Here is a 22,189-nt window from a genome sequence, read left to right on the forward strand (position 1 = left end):
CAGCTTTGATGGCGCAATGAACTTCGGAAGCATGCAGTCTAGCAACACGACCGTCAGAACCGAGACGTTAAGGTGACACTTTCGTGGCATGCAGAGAGAGGCCTCTCTTTTTATTTATTTAATTTGGGATATTCGATGGTGATTGTTCTTTCAACCTGGGTCGTCGAAGCGACCAGAAACAAATTGGTAACGATGTAAATGCGGAAGATAACAGTGACATCATGTAACATAATGGCTGCCTTGCAGGCAGCCATTAACGTATTGGAGACGCTAAACGTGCTGAATCATAGTATAACTGCAAAATCCCTAGTTTGGCACAATTTTTATTTGTAGAGAAGGAGAGGGAGAGATAGATATATATATATGAAGAGAGGCAGAGAAATAGAGAGAAACTCTTTAAGGAAAAACAGAAAATTTAGAGGGCCTTTCGATTCTCTAGCATGCTACTCTCCTTAGGAAAAGGAATAAAGATAGACGGGATGAGAGCTTAAGGAAAGATAGACGGGAAGAGGGAAATAATTAAAGTAGGGGGAGATACAATTTATCGAATAAATTCGTACTACTGTGCATCGTCAAGTAAATGCGTGTCATGAAATGATGAAACGTGTAGTACAACGAATGGACCGGTAAAATTATCGTGAAAAATGCCTGAGGTTAACATGAAAGGCGATCTCATAGCTTCTCAAGATATCCAACGTCATTTAAATACACTACAAAACTTTCATTGAATGTCTATGCGGAACAGGGCAGTCTAAGGGACCTAAAACACTACCCATTGTTGAAACACTGGAGAAAGTTACCCAAGTCCTACAAACACGTTTGATCGCATGCCCCGTGACTAAGTGTGTGGAAGGCGAAATAATAGCTTTTCAGGATATCCAACGTCATTTAAATCCACAATAAAATTTTCGTTCAATGTCTATGTTGACCAGGGCAGTCTAAGAGGCCTAAAACAACGCCCATTTTTGACTCACTGGGGAGAGGTACCAAGCCTTGCAAAAGTGTTTTCTTGCAATGCCAGATGCTAGTGTGCCCCGAGAGTAGCGGGTCTTCGGATTCTTAGGTACACGTCACAATTCTTTCTCATTGGCGTAACACGAGATGGCAGCAACTGCTGATTGGGGTTGCAAACATACATCTTATTTTACTGATTTACGCCTCGAGGTAGTAGTTTCGCGTTTAATATGTTATACGCAAGTGGCACAGGTAGAATCATTTTTTTTCTTGTCTTTTTAAGCCTTTACTCATTCACTAGATGGGCATTATGTTCAGGCGCCGTCATGACGAAGAAAGGGGAGTAGTTCATCCAGCGACAGTGCGTCTGCTTCTTAACCGTCATGGTGTGGACGAATGTTACACGTCGCGTTTGGAGAATGTGATTTGGTGACATCGATTCCAAATCCAGCACCCAAGAATACGGTCACATGGGTTATAATAATGTGTCCTCGGACCGCACAATCAACTATATATTCAACAGAGCCTTCATGAGAGCATTACTCATTCCTGCCGCTACCAACATGACACATACGTCTCCCAAAAAAAACCAGCCGAACTATGATGTTTGACTAACAGTGCGGGTAACGGCCCAAGACTGCGTCGCCGGCGGTAAAGGCTATCAACCCTGTCAGTGCTCGCGGCCTCGCTGTGATGCATGAGGTGCTATTCTACGCCCTGCTGCTGTCTTTTACGGAGGTCACGTATGAAGGACACAGCGTAATGGCAGACGTAAAAAAAAAGAGCCCAGCCGCCTTTCGTGCCCAATGGCCCCTGGGCTAACAGGCTCCAGCAAATGGGCCAGGGGCTGCGACGCCGTACAGGCTATCATACTCCTTCCCCACGATTACCGCATACATCTTACTGCTTCCCGACCTGCATTTCTCAGGACTCAGCATTCCTGCGACTAGTTTGCATTGCCTTCGCCCGTAATAGATTCCTGTCTCACGTGCTTTATTTGTATTGTATGTGCCCTTGTTTCAGCTTCACTGCTTCGTGACTTTCAGGCATTCTACCAGAGCATCGTCGCAGATAATATCCGTTATACACCCTTGGTTGTGCAAACGTGTGCTGGTTTCTCCAGGAAGTTCTCCTCTTCCAAGCTAAGAACAAATTGAATTTTCTCCCAAATTCATCACTACAAAAGCAGACCCTGAAATTTATGACGGCCATCAACCCTGTCCGAAGCCTGCTCAAACATGGATACGTTTATTGTTTTTTAGATACTAGCTTTTTGTCAGACGTTAAGAGTTATATAACCATTAGGAGTAAAACGCGTAGTTCTCAATCAAGGATAAAAATGAAAATCGAGGTGCGCATACGTTGAAGAAGGCTGTAGTTGTTTAAATAAAGTGGCTTCTAAATTGCAATGTGATAAAAATGGCACGAAGAAGACGACGGAGCATAAGAAAACAACTGCAGATTGTACCTCCGTACTCGCCCTCTGACAAAACACAAAACATGACAAAACATGACAAAACACAATATTTTCTACTCTCTCCTATGTCATAAGGATATCCTGTAAAAATACGTAATGTCAAACAAAAAATGTTTTTGCTGGTCAAATTTTTTATGAAAAAAAAAATCAAGACACCTGTATAAGCACTATAGAAATACAATACAGCTAAGCTTCGCTGTTTTGCGCGGGCGCATGGCCACTTCTCGCAGACGTTTGCGGCAACGCACAATGATATGGGTGTGCATTCACTTTTTAGAATGCTGGCTTTGATCTCTAACCGAGCGCTTTCCCAAAGCAAAAAAATTAAGTTAGTTCGAAAAGTTGTCAGTGTCTGCAGCATAACTGCGAAATAGAATGCGGCATGGGTTCAAGTTTCGCTGCGTGTTTAGTTGTCCGTCTCATCTTCTTTTAGGACTGACTTTAGCACTCAAATGAAAGTTTATGAATACGGCAACACTCAACGCGAGAAAGTGGCTATTTAACACGCTCGATATCAGGCTGCGGTTATTGATTTGTTGCTAAGAACAGCTGCCAGGTATGATGACGCGAGCCCTTTCCCGCAGGTTCGTCAATAATTAAGGATGCGGAATTGAATTCTTGCAGTGGCGGTCCCTTTATAATGAATGCGAAAAGCTATTCATCCGTATTCTCTGCAATATTAGTGCACGTTAACGAGCCCCAGGTGATCGAATTTTGCGGAGCCTCGTCTACGGCCTCTCTCTCATAGCCTTAGTCGCTTCGGGAAGTTAAACCCCAAAACTAACCAACCAACCAATTATATTTGTGCCCGCTTGCTAGTGTTGTCGTGCTCTTTATGTAGTATTCGCCCATCACGCGATATACGTGACATCATACCGTGGCAACGGCGCAGTGGGCTCAGCGCCGAAGAGGTCGTAGCAGACATTCACCAGACATTCACCTCCGCATGCGAAAAAAAAATGCAACATATTTTTGCGAAACGTTCAGACCACAGGAAAACTTCTTGCTCCTGTTGTTCAGCTTGAGGTTTCATTCTGCTCTTGTCAAACGTGATAACGAGCCTGGCGAGATGAAGTTGAGCATGCGCAGAACACAAAAACACGCGCTGAAGAAAGTTAAGGGGTTCTTCTTCGATTTACAGTTCCTCAATCATTCGTCCCCGCCCCCCCCCCCCCCCCGTGTGTGTTATTAACACACACGAAATTGGTATAAACCTCGGTTCGACAAAGCCATGCGAGTATATATATATACGTGGTTCCGAGTTAGTTTGTCTGAGAAGGAATCCAAGAGTCCTGGAGGGTGCGATTGTAGCAGTCTAACTTTCCCATCTGAGATGTGCTGTCTGCCAAACCTACCCGGCCATGTGGTATTTTGACTCCACACAAGCAGGCTATAATTCAAATGCCAGATCGGGCTACCTCCCGTCTATAGCCTGCCAAAGCGATGCCTGTGATGTCTCGCTGGAAATATCGATATCGGCGACGGATTCTCTGAAGAACGGTGCGTTCAAAGTTGCCGCTTGCCGCTTTAAGCGTGAGTGTCTAGGACCGGAGAAAACGAATGATTAACAGAGAAATTATTTTGCCCTTCCCACCACCAATACATCATTTGAAGATCTCGTGCGCAATGAACAAAAGCATGTTGTGACGTCCTTTCAACCATGGGTTTGCAATGCGTTTCAGTATTTTTTCTTTTGAAACTCCTGCAACCTACAGCTTTCAGGCATTTCTACTGAACACCCTTTTCTTATTTACGTAGATTTGGGCTGACCGCAACTGCACAAGCGCCACCGTGAAAGTATCGCGGAACAATGCCCTAGCCAACTCAACACCAGTTTGTGCCCTTGTCACATTGCAAATTTAATGTTAGTGCTATCAAACGATAATAATTCGAAATGACAATTGTTTGATTCCACACGAGAAAATACAATTTGATTCAATGAACACGACTTCAGGTACCGAATGAGCTAAGGAATGCATTCGCCTGCGACCACCGACGAAATGTGTGGTCCGATGCTCGACAATATAGATTTGGTAATAACATACACCGCAATTAAGTTAGGAAAGCACCAACAGCATTATAATATCACTGGACGCGTATAAGGTTTATTCAATCAATAAACTAGATGAAACACACCAACAAGTATCGCAAAAAAAAAAAAAAAGAGAATTTCAACCCTTCGCTACAAGCCAAAGCCTAAGCAGCCGAGCCTTCTCAAGGCAGGTCGGGCGTGCTGTGTGCTGCGCTGTTGGAAAATACTGAAACATTTTATAGAAGCGCAGACGTACGGCACACAAGGCACTGTTTACTTTCTTTCTTGGTCTTGAAACTTGCTTGATAGTGTGCAAAGTGTATGTTGTGTAAAATGGGCAACATGTGCGCTTCTGGCACCCGGCCTGCCTGTTTGCTGAAGTGCACCTTCAGTGCCCTTCCACCAAACGAAGGCCGACACAACCACTGAACTTCATAATAGATAGTCTTAATCAACAGTTACGTTGCAAGGAATGCAAGATATGAAAATAAATTTAAAATCTACTTTCGTGCACAAAGCAATCATTTTCACAAAGTATTGAAGCACAGGAACAAACGCTTTTTATGCTTCAGTTTTTGTCTATCCCAATTGCCACAGTTTGCCAATGACAATTGTTTTTGGCACGTTGCAGGGCACAGAAAAAAATGACAATAAATTGAACAAATTTCGACGGAGGTTACATTAAATTTCTCGTATGGCACTTATATTATTCTAAAAGGAAATAAGAAGCTTTTAATGCCTGAATCATCAAAACTCATTTCTCATCTTGGCGACAGTTCTGAAGGAGTATTTGGGTTTAGTGCGGGCAACGTTGGATATTACGTCTAACAACAAGGATATAAATTTGAAGGATAATTTTACCAGCCATTTTGAATCCGCATGCACAGTGTGAACAAGGTGCGCATATGTGTATGCGTAGTCCTAACCAGCCAATAGACACTACCAAAGTACAATGAACAGGTGTGGTTTCTGCAATAAAATATAAAGAACATGAATTACTTAAATTTCGCGCTTCGGCTAGCGTGTGCTAAAATGACGTTCATCAAAGTCAAAAGTTTTCTTACCTGACTAAAAAAGTCTTTATGGCTTGTGGAGTAATTAAATAACTTGCAAAGATTTGACTACACAAATTGAGAATTTACAGACCTTTTTCTCTTCTCTTGACGCAGTAATGATGAAGCGAAGCGCAGAGGCGTGTAATATTCGACGAAATTAAAAATTACCCTAAGTTTAGCTCACGACTCCTAAACAATTGAGACGGGACTGTTTGGCATGACTTGGCTTATACTGGCGCTCAAGTTCGTAAGGTGTTCCTTCATCGAAATAACGCGGGTTCTTATTCAGGAAAGAAAATGCTTATTGTCTGTCTCAATTCTAGTTGGACGTCCTTTTACAATTACCGGCACATGATTGGATATACGTAATCAGTTGGTTTGGTTCCTATTGTATATATACTTCCTACTTGACTACCAGATGGATGCTAAATGATAAGCAAAATGTTGTGATACCTCCGTGAACGCTGCGCAAAGAAGGTTTGGTGTGCAATGTTGATAAGAAATAGCGCAATATTTTTTTGCATCCTTCTGTTGACCTTTCCCGCGATCGCTTGCTACGGACGCCACTCATGAGCCTAGTTAAGCTTCCTCCTAAAAAGATATTTGCCTCTATGAGATCAGAATTTTCTAATTTCTTTCAACACACCGTTCTGATTGTTTGAGTTTGTCTAAGGTCTCAAGGATAAAATTTTTGTTGTTTGCATTCACAAGATTTCTTCCGTGTGTTAAGGCTGAGCGCCGCCTGGTTCGCTCTATTCGTTCTTTCTCCAAAACCAATCAGAAAAATCACTGATAGGTATACCTAGAAGTTCATATCCTGTAAATGTCGTCTACATATCATTTCGCTGACCTCCGAGTAACACTTAAAATCTCCCAAGAATGCTGGGATCGGATAGGCAAGTTCAACCTTAATCAGCCACTTAAAAAGAATAGGTTACAAGCTGCTGGCGTTCCACGGAAAGTACTTTTAAAAGTAAGCTTCCTGATACCGGCAAAAGATCAAAAAGCTGCAGCGCCTGCTCCTTAGTCTGAACCCCTCCTCCCGAATAAATTCTTTATTTTTTAGCAACACGATTGTGCTCTACAGCTGGTTTCTTCATAGAAGTATTCTTCCGTCGCTCTACTTATGTCCGAAATAATTCTCACAAAGCTAGCAGAATGCGCGTCCTTTTTGAGAGGGGCATCATAAAATCCATTACAGCTTTAAGGGTTTCCCTATAGCATAATCCCTAGAGACTGAACCATGGACTGCAGCACTCACATTGTTTTCTTTTTTGACTGCTACAAATATATATTAGATGGAACGTTGTGGCCACTTCAAAGTCAAGTGAGGGAGCAGGTGCATGCAGGAGAAGCACACAAACTCTATGCGTCAAGCATAGCTTCACCGACCTCTTAAAAGCTCCCTAGACTAATGAAGTGGCTGCTCCTTCACATATCATTATTATGTAATAGGTTCAATGCTTACTTCCTGTAAAAGAAATAAAAAGAAAAAAGAACGTATAGGAAGCGCTCTTGAAAGCCAGTTGAAACTGAAGCTCTCAAAACTATGCTGCCCATTGCAGGGCCATGACGGTTGATGCCGTATATTTTGTTTTGAAGTCGCTTTTCACTCTTGCGGACACTTTTTCTCCGGGACGTAATTCCTATAAATTTCTTTACTTACTTCTATTTTTCTCCTCTCTAAAAATTCATGTTTCTTCAAAGAATTTTTCATCTGGAATAAATCTCGAAGCTCTACCTGTGAATAATTTAAGTGATTTAGTTTTATCTGGCTACCTGAGCTTATAGAAACTGCTGGCAACATTATTAGACAAAATGAAACTTCAAACATGTTTTAAGTACAACATCTGAGCCATTTACTTCTTTGATAATAGAATGGGCTGACAGTTTGTTTTTACTTCCATGCATTTTGGTGCCCATTTTTGATCGTGTACTCTTTGCTGTCCTCATCATGCCGAGAGGAATCGTTCGAAATGCTGAAAAAGGGAGCCTGCACTAAATTGAAAATTTATTGGGCAGAAGACGCTCAGAGCAAAAAAATACAGAAAAGAACTTGTTTGCTCTCACATCTTTATAAGAACAACTATTTTCCCAAGAAACTTTGTTTTCTGAAGCTCCATTGCCGTGTTACGTATTTCGTCCCATCTTATCTCCTAAAATCCTTTTGTTTTAAAAAACCAGCCGCTTTGTAAGAGAGTGTGTTGTAACATGTTGTAACATGTGTTGTAACATGAAAATATTAACGTGAATAACTTCCATGCTCTTCCAAAGCCAAACATCTGTTTGCTCTGAAAGCGGTGAATACCTGTATATAATCTGCTTGCCTTACACACACACTATTCGTTTATATATCCGCAATGTAAGTGATACTGAAGCGCCGTAGGATATCATTAAGCAACGAACTATAGAAATCACAATAATGCTAGTCCGAAACTCTATTATACCTTGATCATTTGGCTGCGGTACACTGCAAATGGCGTCGTCTGGTCGCCAAGGAGTCTATTGGCCCGCCGCTTCTCATTACCACTTTACAGCAGCAGTTATTTGGCGGAATAAAATTTTGAGGGCATTTGAGCCCAGCCCTATAGGTAGAAGGGAACTGAATTCTCAGCTCCCTTTTGCAGCTCTTTTTGTGGATCCACATTGTGTAAATCAATTTGTTACTCGTTTAACCACGATTGTTAATGAATTTCTACATCTATCATATCGCACGTGTTTACTAGCATGATGCAATTGTAAGCTATTACATTATGTGTAAGGCCGCCTGACATCCGTATAAAGACCCGCTACAACCAAGCTCTATAAGCGTTCCTCTGTGAATTGGGAGTAATGGACCCCACAATGGATACAAGGACGCCTGGTTCGATTACCATATCTCGCCAAAAGTTCCACATCATGTTGTCTTCTGAAATCAAGAATCCCGACGACAATTCATTTTTCGGCCATGTCATCTGCCTCCTAAAACCGACCAGAAACATGCTCGTTTCGCTCACACCCACAACAGTGACGCCGAATCTCTGCTGAATCCTGCCTAATTCAACGCTGTTGCTTTTACAGTCACCAATGCCAGAAGAAAGCATGATGTTGTAATGAGAAAAGAAAAATCTATTCAATTAGAACAAAGCCGATCTTTTCGCGCAGGCCTCTTAAGGAACATTGGGCATCTACTAAACGAATGCTTCACAGTCGTTAGCCATGATACACTGAGTACCAGATCGCCTTACCTCGTAAGGCTGTTCAATGAATAATTCAAGAAGCAAACAATTGAATATGTTCTACTTTTCCCACGTTTTACTGTTAAATCAACTTGTTTAAATATTTATTTATTTGTCTAACGGTCCCAAGCAATTTAGGATATAAGGGACGCCACAGTGGAGGATCTATAGTTTATCCGTTCTAGCAAGTAAGATTCTTTAGCGGAATATATGAATTCGGCCCTACGCCATGTCAGTCATAACTATCAAATGGTAAGGCATATACAACATAAAGCACTGGAAGGCTTTGATATAATTGCCGGTGGCTAAGAGGAAATATATTGTCATCGTTATGCAGACACTTCTATGGGAGATCTACTTCGGCGAACGATATGGCGTATGCACATTGCTCTTAGCTTTTATACGCAACTGCGCAAAACCTACGAGAATACCTCTTTGACTGCATCAGTTATGCCCAGAGGCATCAGACGCCGTCTGCAGAACCAACCGTTCCTAAATTCAAGCTATCAGCCGGCTTCCCTCTCAGCTCGCCAACGCTTTTGCGACAACTGAGTATGGAGAAACATTCGAAAAATGTTTAGTGTTCCCTGATTTGAATGGTATATTATCCAGCATATATTACTGCGCCTGGTTGCGAGACATAGTCGCGGCCGCGTTTAGCGTGAACGAGTGTTGCTCAATGAAGAGTTAAGGCGTAGGAATTCTCGTCTCATAATGAAATCTGAAATTACGGTGCCTTAGCCCAGACCTTATATGGGATGGGAGCTATCCAGCCGGCCCTCCAGATCCCGAAAGGACATTGGCATCAGCACTAATGTAGATAGTGGAATCGTATTTTATTTCAACGGACAATAAGTGTGTTAGCAAGACTTCTCTTGCTCTTTCAAGCAAAGAGGTGTCTTTTTTAAGTGATTTTTTAAAGTAATTTTTTATGCAGCAGGTGAACCCAGGGGTTGTTTCACGTGACTGTTTCGTTTTCTTCATGTTTGTTTTTCTGGGCCTTGGAGTAAAGGGCTTAGGCATAGTTGTGAGTCAGCGCTTGTACTGTGGCTTTCTTGTTTCTTGTCCCTTGTCTTCGTGTTCGCGCTGTTTATATTAATAATGAATAAGTACCAACTCGCCCAACAAAGTATCTTGGTAAACTAATATAGACTCTCTGTGAACACCTTTGTTTACAAGAAATCCTGTGGTCAGGTCCCCTCTTCATGTTTTTCTTTTTTGCTTTTTCTTCCGCTATTTGCATCCTCCTAGACTCATATTTATATATCTATATATAGAGAGTAGAGTATACTATAGTACGGACAACCTTAATGACGTCTTTATTATTTTTTCTCTCTCTTGTCTTAATAAACTGAGACGTTTTGGCGTATCCGGGTTCATGAATATATGTCTGTATGCTTCTGTCACCAGCCAAACAGGTCGCTACAAAGGAAGGTACTGCCATACCTTTCATGTGCATACGGAGAGGGGCTTTCAGAAAGTTGCTTCTGGTAATGAGACCCATGTTGATTGCAGAGTGAGTGGGTGCGCAAAGCTGACATTTCTCACCGCTCACATGCAGTCTGGTTCTCCCCCCTCTGGCCTTGTCCCGAATAAAAAAATCTTTTCATTCTTCATAGAAAGCACCAATTAGGCCCTGAAAATTGGAATTGGTGACATCTCATTATCCTCCCAGAATCTCCTGTTCACATACTTATTCGTTGTTTTTTTTTTTATCTGAAGGGTCATTCTTGAAATCACTGTAGATCGTTACTTGTTCGTTACATCACGGCTGTTGTAATCGAGTACAAGGAATAGCTTTTATGCTACACATTGAAGCGAATGGCGATACGAAGAATGAATGAGCTGGCAGCTTCGAGCCGAAGCTTTATTAGAGCAATATAGAGACCGCAGTGTCGATGCGAGCCATACGTACAGTGCATATTGCTTTCCCTTCGTTTGTCTAATCGCAATGAATATCACTTAAAGGCAGTAAAAATAATACCGCTACCCCGCGCCTAAAGGGCCGGGAAGAATTTTTTGTGGCACCCGCAATATTTCTTCGTTTATTCGCGCAGGAGATGTGTGCTCTTTCGCATCGTTTGCTCTCTACAGCGCGTTCGCAGCGCTTCGGCATTCTCTACGGCATATCGTTTTTCGCATCGCGAGAGGCGTGTTTTGGAAATTTGCATGCATCCCTTATTGCCCTCTGTCGGGTGTTTACAGCACGTGTTCCGTGCTAACGGGGAAAGAACCGGTAAAACGAAGAAAGCTTCACGCAAGGTTATAAAAACGCATGAGGCTCAACAGGCAGTCCTTAATAATAAAATGCTGTGTTATTCTTTGTTGTTTAGTCTCCTGCTGCATTTTATTTCTTGTTACGCTAGCGGGATTCAACGGAGAGAACGACGGCGGTCGTCTCAGGGTTAGAAAACAAGGAACGCAAAAAGTGCTCTGTCGAATACCCCCCTGGCGGAAGAAAACCTTAAGCGCCGTTCGAAGCAGTAGCTGCACCAAACGGGAGTCGCTGGGTTATAATTTATACAAAGCCACCTGGGCAGACATATGCAATCTGTTGTTCTTCGCCTCGTATTTTCTATTTGCGTTTTGAGATCAAGCCCATTTCCAACGAGTTACACTGCCGGTGTGCTAAAGTAAATTATGCTATCCTTACGTGCAAAGAAATGCTTGAGTGAACTGCTGACATTAGAATGCAGTCGGAAGGACACATGCCCTACGTCTTAAAGATGGAAGCAATGCTAAAATAGTGCAATCTTGCGCGTGCATTACTAAACTGCCTGCGCAACACAATAAAAGTCGTCTCTCAGGGGAGCCCGTTTACGCGTACAGTAGAACAAATGTGTCAGTAATAGACGCCCAATTAACCCACCCCTGCGTGGACTGTGAACACGCTATCTTGTGAAACTTTCTAATTGCTCCGCCCACCTTACCCTCTGCTTACCCCTGCTCTATCTGCCTTCTCTTTGATTCTATTCCGTTACGATGAGGGGCCGTTAGTTATTCCATCTCCACAATACATGTTGCGCTCTCTCTATCTTTTATAGCATCAGCAATGACACCATTTGCTAGAGTTTCCTATTTCCCTCACGCTGTGCTCTTTCTGTCCCGCTGTGTCATCATTTTGAGCAATTACGGCTCAGTTCAGCAAATAGGTCGGCCGATGGCGAGGCAAGGCATTCTATATGCGAAAGGTACGGCGCCTTTGTAAGCAGCCTTACGTGCAGAACCTGAAGGAGGCTGAGCCGTTCAAGTAACAGTCGTCACTTAGTATTCAATCTCATTACTTGTCCCAGTGGCGTAGAATCTTGCAGAAATTGTTCTAACCTGCCTTTCTCACACGCTTATGAGATATGAGATGCGCGCCCATGACTGGAAGGTGACACCACGTGCATGTAGCCTAAAGTAGGCTTCAAGAGGCGAAATCGTTTAAAGGCCCAAGGCTGTTCATGCAGGAAATATTCACCAAAACGCCGGTTAGAGCGAGTGGTAATTGAGTACATGTAACCATTCGGCGCTCAGCCTAATTCGTCGGCATGGTAATATAATTATCTTGCATTTTACTAATTATCTTTTCATCCAAAGAAAGTACGTGGCGTAGACTGAGAATAAAAGAAACATTTACTGATCTACGAGCTTTAGTTTCTTGCTCGATGACGCGTAATAACCAAGGCTAAATTTCTTCTTTAATCGATGTATAGAGCAACATTCTTTTCCGTCAACTTGAGCATCGCTTCATGACAGTTGCAATAGCCTCTTCATGAGTTTTTCAATTTTCACTTTTTTTCACATTATCATTGTATCGTCACTTGGAGTAATTAAAAATTAAAAAAAAAATAATTTTGCAGGGTCATACTCTTACATAAGTTTATATAAGAGTATGACCCTACAGAATTAGTCTCTGAGGTCGCTCGGGGGTCCCCTGGTGCAGTGTACGCAGACATCAACGTGTTTCTTGCCTGTAATAAATAACACGTTACATTTTAATCCACGTGCCTCACTCGCAACTCATTGATTTTAAGTTTGACTGCACGCATCGTAACTAGGTTTTTTCCTACTAATAACTTTTACTGTTGCAACTCAACAAATTGGGATTTTTCAATCACGGCAATACTGAAGCTAGTTTTTTTTGCCCGGAGAGATATTTCAGGCGATATCGTGAATACTACATCGGGTTGCTGAAACCTGCATGGAACTGTAAACAACACACACTTGGTTTATATATAACACAAAAGTTCGGTAACTTAAGGTTACTTATCGAAGCTCGTGATAGGAGCCGCTCACCTTCCCACACTATCCTTAGGCTTGGAAAAGGGCACGATAATTGACCTTGGCTGCTTTCTTGCTGCTAACCGTACGGCTCAGATGTTTTAAGGGATGCCAAGAGTCCAACCTCGCAGTGCGATAATTACTGGGGTAACAGCACGCCTTCTAGCCCAAAAGCACAAACAGTATCCAAGCGAGAAGTTCCCTGAAAAACATAATTGAATCACCTCATTTTCCACGACAATGACCCTCAATCAGAAGTGCCAAAAGTGGAGAGCTTTGACTTCTCTTCGTCAGTGCAGAAATTTATTGCAAATCTAGCACACTGGCGGACGTTTCGGGAAAGAATGATGTGCTAGCACTCTTCGTCAGCGCTTCCGCGACATCCGCCGCTTCATTTCTCAACTACAGAGCAGTCAACCATTATCTCATAACTACAAAACCATAGTTGTATCCCATAAGCCATAACTCCGATAAATCCTTTGCACGAAAACCCTGTATTTAAAAACTGTACTCGGTACATGGCTATCGATAGGTGATTGTTGTAATAGCCAGTTAATTCCTCATAAAGCTTTTATTTCATCGGGGCAAGTCTTGAAGAAAACGTTTGGGCTGTAGAAGAAATCGAAGAGAAAGGTAACATAAGGCGCAGTAGTTTAAGCGAGCATTCGCGGGTGATGTATTTTTTCGGCGGATGCTGCCACAAAACAAGCGCATTGACTCGGAAGTTTTTCCTGCTTTATTTTTGTTTTGAGCGTAAAGACGTTAACGATACTGTAATTTGCCTCTGGTTCGACGACGGCGAACGCCTGCCTAGCAGCGGGTATCAGTAGCTGTGTCAACAACAGCTCGCAGACCACAGGAGGATGACGAGCGCCACCTCCACTCGCAGGGCGGCCGCACGCATCGCGCCATCGCCTGAGTGGCGCTGTCAGGCTCACTTAAGAAAAACACCAGAGGGCATCAGGCACTCAATTTGCATCTCTAATCACAGAGTTTCACCCGTTTCTCGCACCAACGAGTACAATGTGGGGATCCCTGCAGGAAAGCATTTCTGCGCCTACGGTTGCAGACAATTACGCGTTCCAGGATTATCCACCCGACCATTAGCGCGGCCTTTAAATTAAGTCCCAGTTTTAGATCGCGTCCAGGACAAACATGCGAGGGAGGATCTACAAATTTAGGGTGAGGTGTGTTTGGTTTGCACTACGCTGGCTTGGCTCAGGGTTTAATTAAATCCGAGCTCTCACGCAGAAGATGCTGGACCTTAGACCACTGCTGATTACAACAGTACGGCACTGCAGCATGAATGGTCTCACAAATAGGGGTGGTTGATAGGTCTTTTTGTTGAAACAACAAACTCGTATGCGCTTAAATTATGCAGAAACGCGCGTAATATTACGTTAGATCCCGCGTTTAGACTAATTTCCTAGAATCATGGTTGCAATTAACATTTCTGCACGACGTCCTTTAGTAAACACTCGAACAAAAAAAATGGCCGCAGCTTAGCTAACCTAAAGCTGGTTATGAAAGGGAAAGCCTGGTTATGCTGTGTTGCTAACTAGATAACCTAGTTTACAGAGCGGAAGCTCTATCAAGTATGGTCACACACTTTTGTCGTGGTTCAGCTCATTATGGATGTTTGCGAATATCAAATAAAGGCAGCCGAAGCACTCGTTACAGTACGTGACTTCGCCGTGGCTACCTGCTGACCTCAATGACATTACAGCCCGGTGTAGACGCAGAAGAGGATTCTGAAGGCGGAAGTCCCAGGAGCTGAGCCAGATGTGTAGCGGTGGTCGTGGAAGGAGATGTTAAGCAGAGGACTGGAAGGCGGTGTAGATTTGTGTCTGGCAATGTTGTATATTAGTGGATATAAATACTAGAGCGAATGAGATTTGTCAGGGGTGTGAAGAATAAGCAGGTTTGCGAAGTAAAAAAAGAAACGAAGCAGCGGAAGAAGCGACGTCACCGGCTCTGCACGGAGCACTTGCAAAGGAACAGTCACGACGTCGGCTCCTTGCGGCGCACCTGAGGTCAAATTGCCAGCGCCGATCCCATTGGCTTGACGAGGCTAGTAAAGCTTTCGCTTCAAAATCGGAGTTTTGCAGAAATGGTGTCGTGTGATTTGGTGTTGTGTTGTGCAGTCTAGTGCTATGATTCACGGTGTTCTATTATGCTGTGCTGTGTTCTGTGCAGTCCGATGTGGGTGTAGGTGGTGCGGCGTGAGGTGATGCCATGTTGTGTCACTGAAAGCAAAGATAAGACAATAGAGGTGGAAAATCTTCATTACCTCTAGTTTGTAGGATATTGTCGCCTCAGTTTACATTTTTAAAATCTTTTTTTTTGTGAAATTGGGCGAAGTTTGTAAATTATTCCAAGCAAGATCAAGAGTTCTCGGCCAAATGTTACGTTTCAAACAATTCAGACAACCCTGGAAACAACATCTTTATTTCATTCATTTGTTATTTCCTTCCACAATTCATTAATTACTTCATTGATCTTCATTTGCAAGCATGGTCTGAGGCCTAAAGCAGACTGCATGTCATGCATCACATGAGGCTGAATATTAGAAATAAGTGCAAACATTTTTCAATATTTGGAAATGTTTTTCCACCTTTATTTGATTTTCTGTGCACCATGTCATTCATTCTTTATCGCCGTCGCAATTGCGAACACGTGAAACATTCTTTTTGCCTTTGTATGCGGCGAAGAGGAAGAGTCGGTAACGGAGCCCCCAAGAAAGGTTGACATAATGTACGTTCGCGGCTGCCATATACTTCATGTTCTCCCTATCATCACTACCGAAGCTTCTTAAATATAATTTCAGACCTGCCGTTACGGTCGCTCATTGGCTATGGTGCTGGCTGCTGCCCTAATGGCACCAAGTTTGTTTCGGTCGCAGTGGTTACCTATCTATACAGGCGAAATGCTAAAGGGCAAGTACTGGGCACTGCAGGCTCACGATTAAAATGCTCAAGTAATAGAAATTATGCGGAGACCTCTACATAAGATTTCTCATAAGCCGAGTTGTTTTGCGACGTTACACCCGGCAGCAACATCACCGATAACTTCAGACATATCCAATAGGCTCTACGCTTAGTTAAGACACGACGCGCATGATTTTTTTTTATATCTCTTGGACCTCTATGGACTCTCATTCCCCTGCATTTATTGAATACGCAAAATCACGAGAAATGTCTCACAAGTCGCTTATTCATTTCAATATTCGTACTTTGCCAAACCATCATGATCATCTTGTGAATTTTTTAACAATTATGAACCATCACGTTTTCATCATGTGCCTTTCAGAACCTGCTTATCATCAGCTGACGCTAGAGCTCATTGCCGTTATGGAGGATCTTTCATTTTTGTATCAAATTCTTTAACATGTTGGAATAACATACCGCTGTCGTCTTTAACATACCGCTGTCGTCACGACATATAAATTTTCATCAATAAATGTGAATCAGTATGACTAGAGTTTCACCATTCATTTCTTTAAAACAGGAAAACTGTAACAGGATCAATATATCGCTCACCCTCATCATCATACCATGAATTTTGACAGGATCTAGCAACGTCATTAGCTGCTAAAACCAACAAAATAGAAACATAACTATACTGGGTGTAATCAATATTATTAGCTTATAGCATTCACAGCTCTTATTCGGTCTAGACAAACTGTTTGCTTGGCAATGGTCTGGAATCTGTTTTAACCGTTCCAACGAGGTGTCTGCCACAATGCTCAAACACGCTCATTGATCATATTCTATCAAACTTCACAACATTTCAGTCTGCGGTATTATTAGTTTCCACGTAGCAGGTCACCATCCTGTTTTTCCCATCCTTGACAGTGTTAATTGCTATACTAGCAGGAAATACATTAAAGAATAATTTGACTTCGACAAATTTACTGACCTTTCCATAACTAATTGCCTTCTACGTTGCATACGCAAAAACATAACCACGATAAGAAACTCTAGTCTCAGCCTTTTGATAGAACTCTATTAAAACATTTCAAAGTTTAATCCCATCACCTCTCTTCTGTGCTGAAAGAAGCCATGCGTATGGTTACTTCCAACCTCGGGTTACTCAAAATGGCAATAAATGCCAGAAAACTGAAAAATTAATAATGAATTCTTAAAATAGTTCAATTGACAGCCTCAAATTACTAACATCAGTGACGGCACTAACGTTTTTTTTTTTCTCATTGTGCGGACATTTCTAATGCTTTTAGCTTACAGTTTCTACAGTATAGTGCAACACATTCTTCTTAGATAACTCATATCAGTCGCTGTCCCCATTCCTTCTATCAGGGCCTACACCACCAGAAGTCTCTTGTTGTAATGCCAATAAAAAACTGCGGTCCTGGGCTAGAGAACATTCATCCCTGAAGATATTTACTAGTCGCATTTTTCCTTATCAAGTAAACAGAGGCAATATAGTACCGTTGTTAAAAACAAAGTGAGCCAAATATTATTGGTAATTACCGTCGAAAACTAAACTACCTTTTTTGTGAAACGTTTGGTAAACCTATGGTAGCTCGCCTATTAAACTATTTTATCAGGTTCGACCTTCTAACAGCTTATCAATTTGGTTTTAGACAAAATCATTCTACTGAACTTGCAATAATTTAATCGACTGATTCCAGTAACCAATCATTAGACAATGGCCAGTTCGCTGGAGCAGTTTTTTTTTAATTCAACAAAGTATTTGATACTATTAACCATAGCATTCTGATTTAAAACCTTGAATATTTAGGAATTTGAGACACTGTTTTAAACTTAACGCGCAGCTACCGTCTGGGCATATTTCAAAGTGTTCAGTTTTCTAATGCTATATCTAATCCAGCCGTTATTCATTGTGGTGTTTCCCAGGGGTCGTTTTTGAGGCCACCCCTTATGTTTATCTATTACGACCTCCCATAATGCCTCACGAATATTAGTTGGTTACTATATGGTGATGATAACACTATATTTTCTAGTGATATTGATATATCTAACCTTGCATAAAATTAGGCGAAGGTCTTCATCGAATTTGACCGTGGTGTGAACGAAATTTAAGGCACAGAAATCTTCAGAAAACTAAATTCATGGTGTTGCGTTCTAGCACAAAAAGCATCAAAAACAACACACATTCACTTTAATAAACACGTTATTTATGCATCACATCTCGTAACATTTCCTAGAATTGTCCTTGACTCTGAATAAAAGTTGGACGCCCATATTCGATCTCTAACATCAAAATATTGCTTTTGGAATCTGTGTATTAATTAGAACACGTCATTATTTTCAACTGCATATCCGTCTCTCTATTATTCTTTTATACATATTCATCTCATTTATTGCTTATCATCGTAACACGCTTATCATTTATTGCTTATCATCGTATCATCGTATCACTTATAATACGCATCTTTCGTTCCTTCGTCATTTACAAAATCAAGCCATCCGAATAATCACATTCGCCCAATTGAGATCGGCTACATAAATAGATACGGTAACCTAAACATTCTTTCTATCAACCGTCAACATAGGCTTAATTTAGAATTACTCATATATCGCGATAGTAATTGTGAGCTTAAACTAAATTGATTTCACCCCTTTCACTTGTCAAACACAAACGGTACACCATATTTAGAAAATAAGGACCTACTTCTTCCAACAATTCTTATTAATTTTGGTACGCAATCAGTGTTCTTTTCATCGTCTTTTGAATTTTGTTTATATAGGGAAGGCCTAAACCGGCATACATTTGTTGCCTACGGTGCGGGAGCATTTATTTTTTGAAGTTTCAATTTGTTGTTTGGAAAACGAAGTTGAAGTCAGTGCCTGTCCAGTGTGTCTATTTGTGAATGCCTATTTTTTAGCACTGTGAATCTTTAATTTTATGAGTACTTTCGTCATTTTATGAAGTCAGAGAAGCTAAAGTAAAAGCCAAAGTAATGAAAACCGGTAAGCGCTTCTGACTAATTTGCCCTTCTGAATCGTTTCGCCAAAAACAGCGCACTGCGAGAAGTGGAAGTGTGCCGTCTTGACTTACTCTTGTCCCGAAATATGCCCTTCTTAGTCTACTTTTTGGTCTTTTTCTCGACAGGCTCCGCTTTCCTCTTTGAGAGAACCCGAGAAAAAAGAAAGGATATGGAGACAAAGAGAAGAAACCGGAACCGCTGCCACGTGCGGGCTTAACCAGAGTCAAAGGCAGCAAGCCGGAAATAGCATGAGCGGAGAGATCGCGTAAGTGGAGACAGACGGATCCCGGCGTCTCGTCTTCGCTGCTTCCTTTCCATATGCCTCTGCTTCTGCCGGCTACTGATGACCGACGGTGCCTGTCACGGGTCAGACCGGCCGTTACTCAGAGGAAATCCGGACACCCGACACATACGTTGGACAACGAGAAGACACGAAATGCCCGTCTTCGCTGCCACAAGGTGATGCGTTGAGACATTCGGCGTACATATGGAGCAGGCACGTCGGACGCAATTGCAAACTGCGACTTTATGCCAGCCTCTTCACAAAATCGTTAAAACACTGGCAAGAGTAAACTAGCTATAAAGGAATACGTGCTTTAAACACAAAACGTGCACAGCTGCTGGAATATAATCAAGAAATATCAACATGACGGACGCAGGATAGTGGAGGCCGGGGGCGACTTGTAGATAAATTTCTGGGGTGTGGGGTTAGGTGGTGTTGACACCACCTGACCGTGTGGTGTTAAAGTTGAGAAAATATATTTTCCCATGGTTTCGGTTTTGCTTATTTTTCGAGGCATCAGTAAAGGCCTTTATGGCTACCATCTAGCAGCTTCCACATAAACTGAATTTTAATCAGTTTGCAAACAACATTCGCTGAATTTCTAATAAAATCTTCTAGGCACTTTGACTGAGGTCAGGAGGTGACATCAACGTGTAATGTACAGCTGCCGTGATAGCTAAGTAAAACTATGAGTCTGTTCCCATAAACTCAGTCACAAAATGCAAGAAAGGAAGAATCAAGAAATATAGGGATAACTCCATTGCACAGATGTAGAAATCTCACAGACATCCAAATAAAATTTGCGCAAACACAAGAAGAAACGTTTAGAAATGATGCATGCGTAAAAGAAAAAAGCCAATATAATTTGAAGACGAGTAAGTCCGCTCCTGGACTTTGCCTTCGTCGATTCTGAGAAAGGTACCACAGGCTTTATGAGTACCAGATAAGGACGAAACAGAATTTAAACTAAGCAAGAGATTTGATGCCAAATACCAAATAGTCAGCCATACCAACAGGCGCACGACATGCTCGGCGCAGAGCTCACAGGTAAGAACCAGACTGTGGTCATCGCTCTTGGCTCCATGAACTGTTCTTCTGTATGCATTCGCAGAATTCACGGGACACTGTCTACAAGCAACGAGAAAGAGGGTCGCTAGACCGAACAGGAAATTTCGTTAAAATTGAAATACCAATGGCTGAAATAACAGCGGCACGTTAATAAAACACGCATGAGCCCCATTTTGCACAAACTATGGTTCGAAAGAGAAATACTGGCCTAAGTCTGTGCGCGCTTCGCAGAACAAAAAAAAAAAAAAAATTAGCTCATCATTTCAGAGAACCGCGATCACTGAGACATGTTCTTAAACGGGGGCCACTTCACACAATGCACATGGACATGACATGCGTGAGTTCTAACCGGTAAGCAGATCCCATCTGCGGCGCCCCTCGCTTCTGGTTCTGCTTTTTACTTCATGGCCCCCGCAGCCGTTGTCGAAGTGCATTTTCTCTGTCTCGAACCAACTAAGATAATGCGGCGCTAGGATCTCCTCACAGGAAACTAAAGGAAGACATCTCAAGTCGGCAGCATCAATGTGGGAGCCCTCCGGCACCTTGCAGAGCCAAAGGCGCTCAAACAACAGCTGGTACAACAACAGCCATAGCGCCTGAATACACAAACTTTCGCCATCTGTTGGTTGTTGCTTGATAGCTAAGCAACATTATGACTACTTATATATGCTTTCGAATATGCCCAGAGTTTAGTTTCTTTTTTGGGGGGCCAACAGATTAAAGTAGGCAGAGAGTATGTATTTAAAGTAGGCGGAGAGTTATCAGGTATAGGTAGCTGTTTGCTGTACTCCGAAGAAGTAGTATTGCCCACACATGGTGATATCTGTCAAAGCTAAAGAATTCATTGCACGCACGGTAAAGTGCACGGATATTTTGGAACCAAAATCAAAAATAATAATAGTTAATTTTTGCGAAATGACTACATACTGAACGTTTAAGCAGACTGCAGCACAGAGAAATAGTACGGCGTATGGTATCTGTTCCCAGTGGGGAAGAACCACCAACAAGTCACAGCTTTCCTCAATATAATACGGCCCATAAGATTCATAGGCATGTACTTTAATGATACATGGTCTTCATGAACAATGGACTTCATTGCTTGTGGCCTATGTGGCCACTGGCCTCTACGTTCTATGGCCTTCATTGCTTGCAGCTTGTGTGACTGTATGCCCCATGGCCTTGTCGGCCATGACATTCACTGCATCTGTTTTATGTGGGCGCTGGTCTCTATGACCGATGGCCTCCATGTACCATGGTCTTAAGTATCGTCGTGGCATTTAAGCCCGTGGCCATGATATCGAATGATGTCATGTTTATGATAATTACAACAGAGGCCGTTTCGGGTCTTGGCTGAATACGTCACGTTCTCAACATCACATGCTGCTAGGTTTAGATAGCATTCAAAATCCTCTCAGAGAATAACTTCTTTTAAATGACAAAAATGCAGAAGCGACAGTCCTTTATTTCTGCAAAAGCTACCTACTCTGTCTATAACAGTATTTGTTCCAACTGGTTTTGCAACTGTGCAGCCACTATGATGTAGCATGGGTTTCTGAAGAACACTGTTAGTCTAATTATTTTTCCGTCTATGGTCAAGCGAGATAATCAGACATTTATAAAGTCCTAACTAAAAGTGTCGAGGCAAATGTCTGTCCAGCAAAATTACGTATAAATGTTAATTTGAAGACATCAAGAAACTTCTTCTTAGGCTGGGTACGTTTAGAGAAAAGAAAGCAATGTTGAAGCCTTAACTGCTCCCAATTATTTTATTTAGTTTATTTTATATTTATGAGAACGGAGGGGAAAAATGTTTTAACCTTAAAGACGGCACAGTGAGTGCAGTTTCGACGACGCAACTCCCACTA

Source organism: Amblyomma maculatum, chromosome 5 (genome assembly GCF_055883805.1).
Source record: "Amblyomma maculatum isolate TAMU_Amacu chromosome 5, ASM5588380v1, whole genome shotgun sequence".
In the NCBI taxonomy this organism is placed as follows: Eukaryota; Metazoa; Arthropoda; class Arachnida; order Ixodida; family Ixodidae; genus Amblyomma; species Amblyomma maculatum.